This window comes from Trachypithecus francoisi, unplaced genomic scaffold (genome assembly GCF_009764315.1).
Source record: "Trachypithecus francoisi isolate TF-2019V2 unplaced genomic scaffold, Tfra_2.0 Contig00164, whole genome shotgun sequence".
Taxonomy (NCBI): domain Eukaryota; kingdom Metazoa; phylum Chordata; class Mammalia; order Primates; family Cercopithecidae; genus Trachypithecus; species Trachypithecus francoisi.
In genome coordinates, this window is record NW_022680497.1 from 43,725 (window position 1) to 58,407 (window position 14,683).

General features: G+C 46.0%; 1 long non-coding RNA gene across 3 annotated transcripts in view; it reads left to right on the top strand.

The window, feature by feature from the left end:
• LOC117072455 overlaps window positions 1-14,683 on the top strand; it is a 128,829-nt gene that overhangs the window by 12,021 nt on the left and 102,125 nt on the right. The gene's annotated exons all lie outside the window — the stretch shown is intronic.

Sequence of the window (14,683 nt, forward strand, 5' to 3'; positions counted from 1 at the left end):
TGGGGTCTAACCATAAAAACAAATCAAAGCCGTTTGGCTGAGCTGGGATGTTGGAGAACACCCAGTTGAGACTGAGTGCCACCTGGGCTTCTGTTGCTATGTGGAACAGAGTTTTGTGGGTTCTCCTGAGTTATGGATGTACACGCAGCATGTGGTTCCCCAGAGGGGACAATCACCTCCTTGCTTGGCCAATGAACAGTTTAAGGTTAAACAATTGTCTAGGATCAACTGAGCCAAGAACTGGTCTGAAGCGTTAGCCTTCAGGGTGCGGATGGCCTTTCCAGATGGCCACCCAAGAAGGGAAGTGGGAGTCTGGGCATTCACTTGACTGCTGGTGTTGTACAGCTTCTCAGCCCTTGTGGGTCTTCAGAGAAGCATTTAGCAAAGTTGAGTGGTGCTTCCTGAGAGGCATAGGAAGTTTCCATCCATAACTCGTATACATTGGAGCACAGGTGTATCGCTGAGTCCATGATCATGTCTGGATGCTTTCTGTGAATGCAAAGCTCCAACCCTTCAGGCTGCAGTCTGGGTTTGTGCTGCAGCATCATTAGCCCATTTGGACTGAACTCTGTACATCCAGAGAACCACCTCTTCATCCTTAAAACAGGGTGATCTGAGGTTGCGAGGGCTACTGGTGTTTAAGCATTGGTGCCATGGGACCCATTCAATATCTAAGAATTGAGTTGCCCACCTTGGACACAGGTCAGGTTGTATTTGGGGTGTAGCCCCTCTAACAGGACTTACAGGGAATTCCCCAGTTTTCCAGCCTGGAGTGCAAATTCTGACTAGAGCGATCCTGTTCCCAGCAGCTCTCTAGGCTGCAAGGCCTGGGTTTAACAGCTACCCCACAAGGCATGTGTGCATGAGATACCAAGCAAGATCAGTAATGGAGAACACTGACATCTTGTCACTCAGGGCTTCTTCCCAGTGCTTCCATATTGATACAGATCATGGGGTCAGCTCACACCCACTTTTCCTTGGAGTCTTTCTCCCCCGTGGCCATGTTTGGTGATGGCACTTCCATATGGTCTTTGCCTGATGTAGTTGTTGTCTGTAGTTTGAAGGCTTCTTCTCCTCATTTGCTGCCTCTGACTGCACCCTCGGTGGGTTCTGGAGCAATAATCCCTACTTCCTGCCAGGAGGAGTAAGTGGGAAATATTAGCTAACCTTTAAAACCAGTAAAAATGGAGCTTGTGCCAGAAGTTGCCTGTCAAATGGAGAGGTGTGGTCTAGCAAAAGCCTTGTGGCCCTGCTGGGTGCCAGTGGGCCTAGAGCGTCAGTCCTCAGAAGATCATAGTTTACTATCCATCCACAATCCAGTGTTCAGTAAATGTTTGATGTTGAGATGGTGGATGTCCTGTGATGGTGTGGGGAGGTCTCATTATTGGAGAACATGTAAATGATGTTATCTCTAAGGGAAAAGAAGCTAACTCTTCTGTGATCACCAAGGTGGGCAGCACAGTGGGTCTAGCCCAATTATGATGAGGAGATGGTGGCCAGGGAATTCAGAATTAAAAAAGTGATGGCCCTTGGAAGGACCTTGGTGCTTTGCGTGTCCTTAGCATATCTAGAGACATTAATAACCGTGACTTTAGGAGGCCACTGTGCCGCTTGAGGAGGCTGGTGGCTTGGGGATGATGAACTAAATGAGACTCCCTCAACCCACCCCAGTGCTGTGATGCCCTGAGGTGGAATCCTCCATCTAAATCAATGATAGGTGTGGTTCTAAAGGACAAAGGAAAGAAATGCCACAAAAAGGGAACACCTGCTCCACCCGGGGCATAAGGAGCTACCTTCCCTGGAAGACTACATGTGCAGAAGCCCATAGCCAGGACTAGTGTGCTCTGTCCAGAGGCTCTGAGAGTTGTGATGGGCGGCAGTGAGGGCCTCCCCGTGAAACTCAGAACCTGGAACCCAGGCATGGCCTGGTGAGATCACCTACTGTGCCAGCTACAGACTGTATCCTGCTGTGACCCCAAAGGATGCGAATGGCTTCTGAGTGATGATATTGGTGGGCCTCAGCGGAATGGACAAGTTGGGTATAGCTGTCTACAAAGACACGATGTTCCAGTACATGGAGGGCCTGCTACAAAGTGGCTGGCACACTAGTGGTGAGGATTTGGTTTTTAACTGCAAGGGGACTTTGTCAGCCCACTGAGGACCAATTGATGCCCAGAATCTTTACAACAGTGCTGGAGGGGCCGTGAGTGTGTCGTGCAGAAACCTGGGCACTGTCCAGGAAGAGGGAGAGCGGGTGCAGCAGCCGTGCCACAGATGTGTGGCCTGGCCCAGGCGGTGGCTTTACATGCAGCACCCAGTGATTTGAGGAGCTCAGGGAGAACAGAGACCCTCCAGCTGGCTCAGAGTCACTGGTGGCTGCTATCGCTGGAGGGGAGGCCTTCTCTGCTCCAACCCAGTCTTGTGCTCTCCTTCCCTCCCATTCTTGGCTTCAGGACTGGGAACCATCTGCTGGGACACTGCTCTGTCTGCTTCGTGGCCATGCTCCCATCCTTGCCTCCTCCATAGACTGTGGTCAGGACTCGGCAGCCCAGAGCCCCAGCAGGGTCTCGGTCTGTGCTGAGGTCACACCCAGGCATCGTCTCCATCCTTCCCCAGGTGATTCTCAAACTCTAACACTCAAGTTAGAACAGAGGGATTCTTCTCTGTGGTCCTTTTCACTTTTCTCTTTTGGCTGCACCAGAACCTTGGCAGAATTCTGTGGTTTAAACAAAAAGGTGTTACGTCTAAACTTTTTTACAGTACTTTCAATTCCATGTTGATCCATAGCCCCCAACCCCAGCCTGATTTTTCCACTGATTGCGGCCAGTGTAGACAATCAGTGTCCACACTGTAGACACTCTATGTAGACGCAACTGGAGCTGTTTTTTCAGACACATGCATTTGAATTTTAGGGAACATTGAAGTGAGTCTAGACTCAATAAAAACCTTGACATCATCAGGCTGGGGCAAACATTCTGGAGAAGCTGTGGGTGGGACTGCAGGTGTGAGAGGGCAGAGGCTTTCAGGAGCAGCATGCATATTCTCACACACGCTTAGGGTGTCTGGTGGCCCCAGCAGACACAGTGTATGGTGTTATGATTTTGACCTGGTAGGAAAGGGTAGTCATGGAACACAGCGCGTGTGTTAGCGTGGGTCGGAGCTGCGTGGAGGTGAGCTCTGAGGAGGACCCTCCACCTCCCAGCTCCGCAGAGTGCTTTGCCCTGTCCCTCCCCTCAGCCGCTTTGCCCTGTCCCTCCCCTCAGCCCTTTGTCCCTTGTCCTGCAGGGAGGGTCTTGATGCTGCCTGTGCCACACAGCCACTGCTGGGCCTGCAGATCCAGCTGGGACAGGCAGGAGCTCCGAGTCTCCAGCCTTTTGTCTGCCTTTCCCAGCCGCCGCTCACAAGCTGTCTATGTGTCCGGTATTGGCGTCTGCAGCAGATGTCTGCAGCAGGTTTATTTTACAATCAACCATAAGGAAATAGGTTCCTTGAGCTGTTTTAAAATATGGCCCTTAAATCCTTTTACTCTTTTTTATAGAAAAGAAGGTTCTGTTCTCACCTGTTGGGTCTCGGACGGGTGACATTTTGACCGACAGACTACATGCAACTAGATGCCATGCTGTTTTCTGGGATTAGGCCCTAGTGAACTGGTGTCTTTCACTTTCTCTGTGTTGGATGGTGCTGTGGCCTGATACATTTTTCCTCTGAAATTCGTATGTTGAAGTCTTAGACCCTAAGATGACAGCATTAAAAGAAGAGGCCTTTTTGGAAGTGAGCAGGTCAGCACGGTGGGGTCCTCATGAATGGAATGAGTGTCCCTGTAGAAGAGGTCACAGAGAGCTCCTTCATTCCTCCCACCAGATGAAGACACAGTGAGAAGATGTTGCATATGAACCAAAAGGCTGGTCCTCACCGAGTCTGATTCTGCTGCCACCTTGATTTGTACTTCTCAGCCTCCACAGGTGGTTCTGAGTGGTGGCAGAAGTTAGGGTGTGGAGGGTTGGAACAAAGAAGATGAAGGGTCACTATTGTCCAGCAGGACAGAGAGCTGAGAGGTAGTGAGGGTGACCTTCCATGCAATATTAGAGCAACTTGGGTCATGGCATTTAAAATTTTTTTTAGCAGTTCACATGTGCTAAGAGGGCTGGTGCCTTTGGAGCCCAGATACCATGCTTGGAGGAAGACGAAGCATTCCACAGGGAGAGGAACTGAGCCCACCTGCAAGGATGGGCTAGAGAACACAGAGCAACCAGCTTTCTAGGAAAAACCAAACTGTGATTTGCAATGTAAATTTATGTAAATGTCTGTGGTTAAAATGCTCCCAGCTATGGACAGTTTAAGAACTATCACACAAAACTCCTCTCTGATGAGCTGGCCTGATCTGTCCCCAGCACATCACAGGGTCTCGTCGCTCAGCTTTCTGAGAGTTCCCAGCTGAGCCAGCACCACCCGCCACCTGTGCATGAATGTCCTGGCCCTGGAATTTTCAGATCTCAGCAGAACCTCTCCTCTTATGCCCATGGAAGGATCCAAACCCCAATTGCAAATGTGTGAGTGAAGACCTGATCATGCTGTTTCAATCCACTACTTTCTGTGGTGTCTTTTCACACGGTCCTAGATGAACAGAAGGCACAGTTTTGGTGAGAAGTTGAATGTGTGCATTTTGTGTGTGTGTAAATCTCAGTTTCTCTGTAATATTGAAAAAGTAGCACAGAACCCTCTCACCTTTTCCCCAAAGTGTCACAAAGAGCCCATCGTCATGGCAGCATGGAACTGTGGACTCTTAGGAGTGACCGAAGAACCCCCTCACCCATTCTTAGTTTAAATTCTTCCTGCTGGCAGCAGAGGTGGTGTGGGAGCCAGGTGGAGTCTCAACCTGTCCCTGCAGTGACAGACTCAGGGGAGGCCATGGGACTCAGGAGTTGGCTGGAACAACAGGGAAAGAAGTAGGGATTTTCTCCAGGAGGTTAGCGACAAAGGTCACGATTCACATGGCTGTCACCTGGGGGGATAGCCCAAAATAAGATGTAGAGAAACAAAGGGAAAAAAACGGTAAAAACAACAATGTAACTCATGCTTTGAGTTCTTGGATCAAGCAATTCCTAAAGCCAGAATTCCTCCTCAATTCCAAGATATAGGAACCAGAATGTTAACTTAGCTTGTCATTGGTTTCTGACATTTGAATTCAAGACCCCATTAAGATATCCAAAAACCATAAAAAATACCGAACGCAGAGAGATGGTGCAATGCACAAGGACAAGAGATGAGAGCACGTGATAGGTGTCCTGGGGGCAGATTGAGAGCAGACAATAGGTGTCCCGGGGGCAGCTCGGGCCTCAGGCTCCCTGGTGATTCCCATGCACAGCCCCAGGAGAGAAGAGCCTTGTTGATGTTGATCAGCAGGGAAGGAGGGACGGCTACGAGAGAGGCTGGAAGGACAGTGGGTGAGTCAGGGATGGGGAGCTTCATAGTTGACGTTCATAAAAGGAGGAATTCCAGGTGGTCTCAGGAGTTAGTGGGTGGCCATGGGTAGAGGGCTGGTGCCAAGTGAGGGGTGGGGGCCACTGTTATCCAGGATCTCAAAGCATTGAGAGGTGGTGAGAGTGATCTTCTGGGAAATATTAGAGTGAAAAATAACTTCTCATAACCTTAAGTTTCTTCGTGAGTTATGGGACTTTTATTTATTTCATTTTATTTTATTTATTTATTTTTTAACTTTATTTTTATTTATTTATTTATTTATTTTATTATACTTTAAGTTCTAGGGTACATGTGCATAAGATGCAGGTTTGTTACATATGTATACTTGTGCCATGTTGGTGTGCTGCACCCATGAACTCGTCAGCATCCATCAATTCGTCATTTATATCAGGTATAACTCCCAATGCAATCCCTCCCCCCTCCCCCCTCCCCATGATAGGCCTCGATGTGTGCTGTTCCCCTTCCCGAGCCCAAGTGATCTCATTGTTCAGTTCCCACCTATGAGTGAGAACATGTGGTGTTTGGTTTTCTGTTCTTGTGATAGTTTGCTAAGAATGATGGTTTCCAGCTGCATCCATGTCCCTACAAAGGATGCAAATTCATCCTTTTTTATGGCTGAATAATATTCCATGGTGTATATGTGCCACATTTTCTTAATCCAGTCTGTCACAGATGGACATTTGGGTTGATTCCAAGTCTTTGCTATTGTGAATAGTGCCGCAATAAACATACGTGTGCATGTGTCTTTATAGCAGCATGATTTATAATCCTTTGGGTATATACCCAGTAGTGGGATGGCTGGGTGATATGGTACATCTAGTTCTAGATCCTTGAGGAATTATCATACTGTTTTCCATAATGGTTGAACTAGTTTACAATCCCACCAACAGTGTAAAAGTGTTCCTATTTCTCCACATCCTCTCCAGCACCTGTTGTTTCCTGACTTTTGAATGATTGCCATTCTAACTGGTGTGAGATGGTATCTCATTGTGGTTTTGATTTGCATTTCTCTGATGGCCAGTGATGTTGAGCATTTTTTCATGTGTCTGTTGGCCGTATGAATGTCTTTTTTTGAGAAATGTCTGTTCATATCCTTTCCCCACTTTTTGATGGGGTTGTTTGTTTTTTTTCTTGTGAATTTGTTTGAGTTCTTTGTATGTTCTGGATATTAGCCCTTTGTCAGATGAGTAGATTGCAAAAATTTTCTCCCATTCTGTAGGTTGCCTGTTCACTCTGATGGTAGTTTCTTTTGCTGTGCAGAAGCTCTTTAGTTTAATTAGATTCCATTTGTCAATTTTTGCTTTTGTTGCCGTTGCTTTTGGTGTTTTAGACATGAAGTCCTTGCCCATGCCTATGTCCTGAACGGTACTACCTAGGTTTTCTTCTAGGGTTTTTATAGTATTAGGTTTAACATTTAAGTCTCTAATCCATCTTGAATTAATTTTCGTATAAGGAGTCAGGAAAGGATCCAGTTTCAGCTTTCTACTTATGGCTAGCCAATTTTCCCAGCACCATTTATTAAATAGGGAATCCTTTCCCCATTTCTTGTTTTTGTCAGGTTTGTCAAAGATCAGATGGCTGTAGATGTGTGGTATTATTTCTGAGGACTCTGTTCTGTTCCCTTGGTCTATATCTCTGTTTTGGTACCAGTACCATGCTGTTTTGGTTACTGTAGCCTTGTAGTATAGTTTGAAGTCAGGTAGCCTGATGCCTGCAGCTTTGTTCAGCAGGAAAAGAAAAACTATGCCAAAGTTCAGAAAAGGGAACAAGTACTTTTCTCATTTCTTACATTCTTTTTTCATTGTAAACAGAGTTCAGAATATCATATAAACAAGCACAAAATATCAGTGGCAACACTAACGAGTCAATATCCTTTGTTTTGAAGAAAAATAGCACCAGACACTTTTTTGAAATGCCAGAGAATTGGTTATTGAGTAATGTCCCAATAGGTGAGACTCTTTGCAATAGAGAGAGCAGTTGAACTGAACTCTCTTGAGGTCAAACACAGGAGAGTTTAAGCCCTAGAGTGAGCTGGTGGAAAAGTACTGCAGGTTGCTGGCGGGAAGGTTGAGCAGTGTGATTGGGCCATCTGTGTTTCCCAATTTGTATTTATGGAAGTTAGACTCCTATCCTCCCACAGAGAAAAGATTACGCTCTTCTTGGAAACTGACATTTCAAAGGGTTAGCTTCATATTTGACTTATTCTTTATTTTCTCCTCCTACCATATGAGTGGTTTCTTTAAGTTAGAAATATCTCATCGGCATTCCATAAATGTCCTGGGTGTGTGCATTCCATTAATAAGCTTTGGGTTTTATTGGAGACTAAGCAAGTTGCTCCCATTGTTTGGAGACCCTCACACCTCTCCCTGCATTCTCTGTCCTTAGTGTTTGCAGCTGTCATTGCCCACCCTAGACTGCAGGAGCAGAATCTTCCTGTGGTTCTCCCAGTATGCCTTTATCCACACAGAGGAGCAGGGATACTCTGTCCTCATCTGCCCCTTTCCCTTAAATTGATAGATGCCTCTAAGAATATCAGCTCGAATTACTAGTTCATCCTTTTCTCTTGCAACATCAGTTCCTCCAAATACAGTAGACTTAGACCCCGACCTTGCATATCTCTGTCCCTGATATCATTCCCTCCAGCAAACGGTCTTCTCTAATCCTCTTTTTAATGTATTCGGTTGTAAACATCTTTATGTTTCAGTTTAAGATACACCATAAAACCTATCCTTGCCACGCCAAGACAAAATGATCTCTTCTTTCTAAAGTCCTAATGTTACATAAAGCCACATTTAACCCATGATATTCTTCTATATTTCATTCTTAAATGATTTTCGTTTTTGAAAGGTCTAGTATCACATGAACTGACACGTAGATTTTTTCCTCTGTAGGTTTCATCTGTTTTCTATGAAGTTGAGTAATACAAATAGAATTTTGTAATATTATGTGATGTTGGGGATAATTAATTAATCAGAATTAATTTATTGATGTCTCTGCCCAGATGACTGCCTAACACATAGCTGGTACAAGAATGAAACATGCAGGGAAACATGCAGCTTCCCTTCCAGCGTAAAGACAACTGTTACCGAGAGTAAGCGAAATGTATAGGATGTGAAATGGTTTGAAATTCTACAGTTAGAAATAAAGAGAACAAGGAGGATGGAGGTATCCAGGGGAACTTGTTGCAATCTTAAATTGAGAAACCAAGAAAGATTTCAGTGGCCAAAGTATGTTTTAGCTGAGATCCCAGGAGCTGGAGGAATGAGTTGGGAGGACTTCTATGTGAAGGGCAGGTGCCCCAAAATGAAGTGATCCTGGCCCAGTGGACAGTTAGGAATAATTTGCAGAGTTAGTTCAAGGACCTCATGACTCCAGCTCCAAGGCAGTTACAGGAACCCAAGGAAGGTTGCTTGTTTTTCACCCCCTGAATCCTTATTTGTGTTCTTCCCTGTCTACACAAGGGGGAAGATTTGGGAGCATTATTTTCTCAAATAATTTATTTTTAGATAATTTATAAAATATTTATCATATTTTAGCATTTATATGAACCCACTGTGTCCTCCTTGAGGTCTGCAGTAGATCCCCCAGCTGTGCAGTGTCTCAGCGGGGTGCCTGGAACCCTGAGCTCCCTCTTTGCAAAGGCAGAGCCTCAGTCTGGGGCTGAGACCTGCTTGGAATCTGCATGGTTGGACATGGACAGCACCTGCTTCCTTCTCCTGGGCGCTGGGCATTTGTGCTTGGTGTTGGTAGTCATAGCTGTGTCTGGACTCATTAGATTGTTTTATTCAAGAATGGTGAATAATCCACTTGAAACACTATTTCTTTCTTTGCAAACTGTGGTCTCTCTGTCACTGTAAGAGTTCTTGGGGCGTTTTACCAGTACCACCCAATAAGAGTAGCCAAGGCTGGAACAGACATACTTTTATTCAAAAAATGTATTGTGGAATCACAAACTAGCACTACTAAATTTAAAGTAAAATAAAGACTCGGGTCTCACGCGGGAATTCTTCCCGGGGCTCTGGGGCTCACGCTGGAATCCTTTCTGGGGCTTTGTGGTCATGTTCTCATAGGCTATTTGCAGGATATGTTGAACTCGTGTTCAAGGTTCAATGGATGCCTAGAGAAGGAAAAAGAAGAGAGACAGGAAGGGTCACATCACACCTCAACAAGGTGTCAGCCTGGCCTCAGGGACACCGGGAGTGACCCTGTCCTCTTGGAGGAGAGGAGAAAGAGTCTCAGGAAGGTACATACCCAAGGGTGGTGTGCCTGGTGGGGAGGCTGCAGTTGAAGACGGGACCACAGGGGGCGCTGTGGCCTTCCTGGCAAATGCTCTGAGCATCTCAGTAGGCACTGAGCTCCTGGTTCATTCCCTTTCTCCAGACCTGGTTTCCTGCTCACTTGCTGATGTGCAGGACGTTCTGGGTATCAGAAACTCAGCGCCCTGCAGCACCAGCAGGTATGCAGATTACTTGGATAGCTTTTCCCTCACATCTGTTTTCCCGGTGCACCTTTAAAACTGTATTTACAGGTAGAATCAGGTCCTCCACAGTTTGAAGGGAACCCAAGAGAGTGTTACCAGATGGAAGGTCTTGACTGTGAGTTGTCCAGATTCTTAGCGCATTGAACAAATAATTCAACCAAACGTACAAACAAAGCAACAAAAGAACGAAGCAACGAAAGACAAACCAAAGCAACATGAGAACGCAGTAACGAAAGTACAGATTTATTGACACTCCACAGAATGGGGACTGGTTCAAGGAAGTGACTCAAGAGCCCCCCATTTATGGTTTTTATTAAGCTAAAAGAATTTGGTGTTCTGCCTAATCTTGCCTGGAACTGGCTGCACCTGGTTTTCTTTTCCTTATGCCTTAACCCTTGATTACCCTACTTCCCTATTCTCCTGTCTCAAGGGTGCATTTTTCAGAATGCAGTAGAGGAATCTGCATTTTGTTTGTGTGAAGACAACTTTATGAATGTGAAATCAAGATTTTCCCTGGCATGGGTGGAAAATATTGATAATGAGTCTGTTGCAGTGAGGTGCTCCTGTGCTTTTTGTTGTACTCATTACAGGTTTTGGTTTTTTTTTAATTTTTTTGGATGGAGTTTCGCTCTTGTCACCCAGGCTGGAGTGCAATGTCATGCTCTCAGCCACAGCAACCTCCATTTCCCAAGTTCAAGCGATTCTCCTGCCTCAGCCTCCCAAATAGCTGGGATTACAGGCACGTGCCACCATTCTCAGCTAATTTTTGTATTTTTAGTAGAGACGAGGTTTCACCATGTTGGCTGGGCTGGTCTCGAACTCGTGACCTCAGGTGATCCACCCACCTCAGCCTCCCAAAACTCTAGGATTATAGGCATGAGCCACTGCCCCTGATCTGGAACCATTTCTTTGGTGCTGGGACTGCAGACATGAGCCACCACACTCAGCCCATTACAGCTTTCTTAACTGTCCATTCCAATCTCAATTAAATGTTTTTCAATAGAGCTGTGACAACCCCAGGTCTTCAAAGTCAGATGTGTGATCTGGGTCTGTTCAATGAAACTCCAACACTTCAGGAAAGAACATGGTGTTTTTTTTTTCCTAAGAAGTAGCAATGTTATGATTGTGTAAACTGGAAGCTGATAATGATTGTTTTTCCTAACACATGGGAGTTACCTTTGAGTGAATCCATTCGAAATGAGGCAGAGTGAAAAGACAGAAGTAGAAGGAGAAATCAGCAGCATAATTTGTGCTTGTAAATGAATTTGTGTCTGAAGCCAATGTTTGTCCTTGATATTCTTAGAATTTGGAATTGTATTTTGCCTAAAAAGCTGAATTTAGGATTCTGGTACTTGCATCCCAAAGAGTCTTGACTAAGAGATGCATTAAACAGCAAACAGGTACAAAGACAGAGAACTTACTACAAAGACTTTATTTGGAATAAGAAAAGAAAGTTGAAGACAAGGTAAAGGAATACTAAAAGTTCTCTAGATCTCAGAGGAAATGATGAACACATTTTCCTCTTTACTCCATGTTCAGAGGCAGCAAAAAGACAGCAGATCCCACTATTGGTGCAGGTCCCATAGCGGTGTTTGGAAAAATGACAGCCTGATATTCTGCAATAGCTGACCAAGCCCCTCGTTGAGCCTGGAGACACAGAGAAAGCATCAGGCATTAGGACTGGGGTCAGAGGTGGTTGATAAGGAGGATCCCTGTGCGGTGACCTACTGGGCTGATTGCATTTATCACGGTGGCCACGTCACAGCAGCAGCAAGATCGGCTCAATCAGTAGTTATCAACGTACACAGCAGTGCTGCTCACAGGCAGGGTTAGAGAATTATTCTCATTTGCTCACCTTTTTTGTGATGCTGCTTCTTCACACACACAGTTGAATACACCCTTAGGTCCATTCCCATTTGTGAAACTCCTCTAATGAACAAACAGGAATATGTTTCTTTCCAAGTGGATTCTCATCCTTGATGCCAGAGAGACTCCCCAGTATGTTTCCACATAGCATAAGATTACTAAATTTCACTGACTTTTCACAGAATCAGATATCTTTGGAGGATCACGGTCCACTGAATATCATCTGATTCTGTGTTTTCAGTATCCACATGAGGAAACTGAGGCCTGGGGAGGTGATCACCTAAGAGAAAGAGTCAGCTGTTGAGTCTGATTATAGAGGTTCCTGGTTTTTCCTCTGTAGACTCCTAGGTCTGCAATGCTGGTGGCCTAATGAGCTCTTGCCTGGAGTGGCTCAAGCCGGTGGCTGGAGGGGCACCAGGAGAATGGCAGCGAGGAGTGTGAGGGTCCTCATGGCTGGGGTGACCTGGAGGAGGGAGAGCAGGAGTGGATGTGTGGGGAGTGAGGAGCCAGCCTGGATTTATAGTGCTGCTGGGCGAAGGCCTGAGACAGATGCTGCAGTGAGAGGAGGTAGAGCATATGATTGGGGAAGGGAAGGGCTGCCTTTGCCATCAAGATCCCTTTGATGCTCCTCTGTTCTCCCAGCTTTCATCATAGCAAGTCTGTTGATTGAGTGTCTGTTCTGAGTCCAAACCAATAGGGATGATTAGGACCATGATATAATTTCCTGTGTCTTGTCTGCTGAAACATTTACTTAATGTTCAAAGAAAAAAAGAAAGAGTGCTCTTATTCAATAAGTTCAGGGAATAAATGCCTCTTATTTTCTGAAGATGAGCCCTGCTATTCTCTGGTGGTCTAGACCCAGAGGCCAGAGCCGGCCCTTCTCTCATTCACCCCACCCCACATCGAAGCCAGAGCATTTTCACTGAATTGCAATCTGTTTGTGCCAAGGGCTGTTTCTCCTTTTTCTCTTCAGTCGCTTTAGTATGTTTCCACCTTGAGATGTCCTCAGTCATCAGAGGGCGACCTAGCAGTGCCCACACTGTATTCCGAGGCAAGGAGAACCTGCCCTTACAGAAAGATGGGCTGGCAGCGCTACAGCAGCACCTTAAGGACAGCAGGCGGCGCTCCTGCCCTTTATAAACTTACCCCGAGGGAGCTGCATAGGTTCACTACTGCATAGCGGTATCCAGCAAATTCTTCTACTTTTTTTTTTTGTTGTTGTGGTTGTTAATGAGACGGAATCCCGCTCTGTCCCCCAGGCTGGAGTACCATGGTGCGATCTCGGTTCTCTACAACCTCTGCCTCCCAGATTCAAGCGGTTCTCTTGCCTCAGCCTCCCAAGTAGCTGGGATTAGAGGCACACATCACCATGTTTGGCTAAATTTTGTATTTTTAATACAGATGGGGATTCACTATGTTGGCCAGGCTGGTCTCAAACTCCTTACCTCAGGTGATCCGCCCACCTCGGCCTCCCAAAGTGCTGGGATTACAGGCATGAGCCACCACACCCGGCCTGGAGCCATTTCTTTGTTGGACACAGACCCACTGTGTCCTCCCTTACTTTTCCAGTGACTCACCGATCCCCTGTCAACTGTTCTTAGTTTAAATTCTTCCTTGGGGAGCAGGGCAGTATGGGACTCAGGTGTGGTACCAACCTCCATCCTCAGTGACAGATTCAGAGTCGGCCATGGGACTTGGGCATTGGCTGGAACAATGGGAAGGAAGTAGGGATTTTTCTCCAGGAGATCAGCTATGAAGGTCACAGAGAGATGACCATGATTCACATGGCTGTGACCTGTGGAGAGAGCCCAAAGTAAGACCAAGAGAAATAAATGGGAAGGCAACAATGTATCTCATGCCCTGAGTCCTTAAATCAAGTATTTTCTGAAGCCAGAATTCCCCCTCAATTCCAAGATATAGGAGTCAAAACGTTAACTCAGCTTGTCATGGTTTGATGTTTGAATTCAAGACCCCAGTAAGATATCTGAAAAACATCAAAAATACCAAACTCAGAGAACCTGAGAGGCAAAGACGGTGTAGTGCACAAGGACAGGAGATGAGAGCAGATGACAGGTGTCCTGGGGGCAGCTTGGGCATCAGGCTCCCTGGTTATTCCCATGCACGGCCCCGGGGGAGAAGAGCCTTGTTGATGTTGATCAGCAGGGAAGGAGGAACAGCTACGAGAGAGGCTAGTAGGACAGCGGTGAATCAGGGATGGGGACGTTCATAGTTGACATTCAGAGCTGGAGGAATTCCAGGTGGCAGAAGGAGTCAGTGGGTGGCCATGGGTGGCGGGCTGGGGCAAAGAGGAAGTGGGGATCACTGTCATCCAGGAGGACAAATCACTGAGAGGTTGGGAGGGTGATCTGCCAGGAAATATTAGAATGAACTCTTTCCATTAGTTTTTATTTTTATGAGTTATTTGGCTTTTCGTGGCAAAGGAAGAAATACAGAACTTACGTTCTGGTTTTGTTTGTAAGTAGAGTTCGGAACAAACAGAGATACAGAAAAAACAACTCTATACTTTTCTTGTAAAAGAAAAATTTCAGCAAGACTTTCAAGAAATATCAAGAAAACGTTTATTGAAGACTGTTGCAATAGGAGTCAAAACGCTGTAATAGGAAGAGCCCTTGGACTCAACTTACCTCAAGCCAAAGGCAGGAGAATTTAAGCCTTGGGGGGAGCTAGCAGGATGGTTCTGGAGGTCGTTAGGAGGGAAGCTGGCTAGTGTGATTGGGCCATCAGTGTTTGCTCATTTGTGCTTGTTGGAGTAAGGCTCCTATCCTCCCACAGAGACAGAGCTGCTGCCCTCTTGGGTAATTGCATTTATAGGGATGAGGCATCTGACTTATTCAT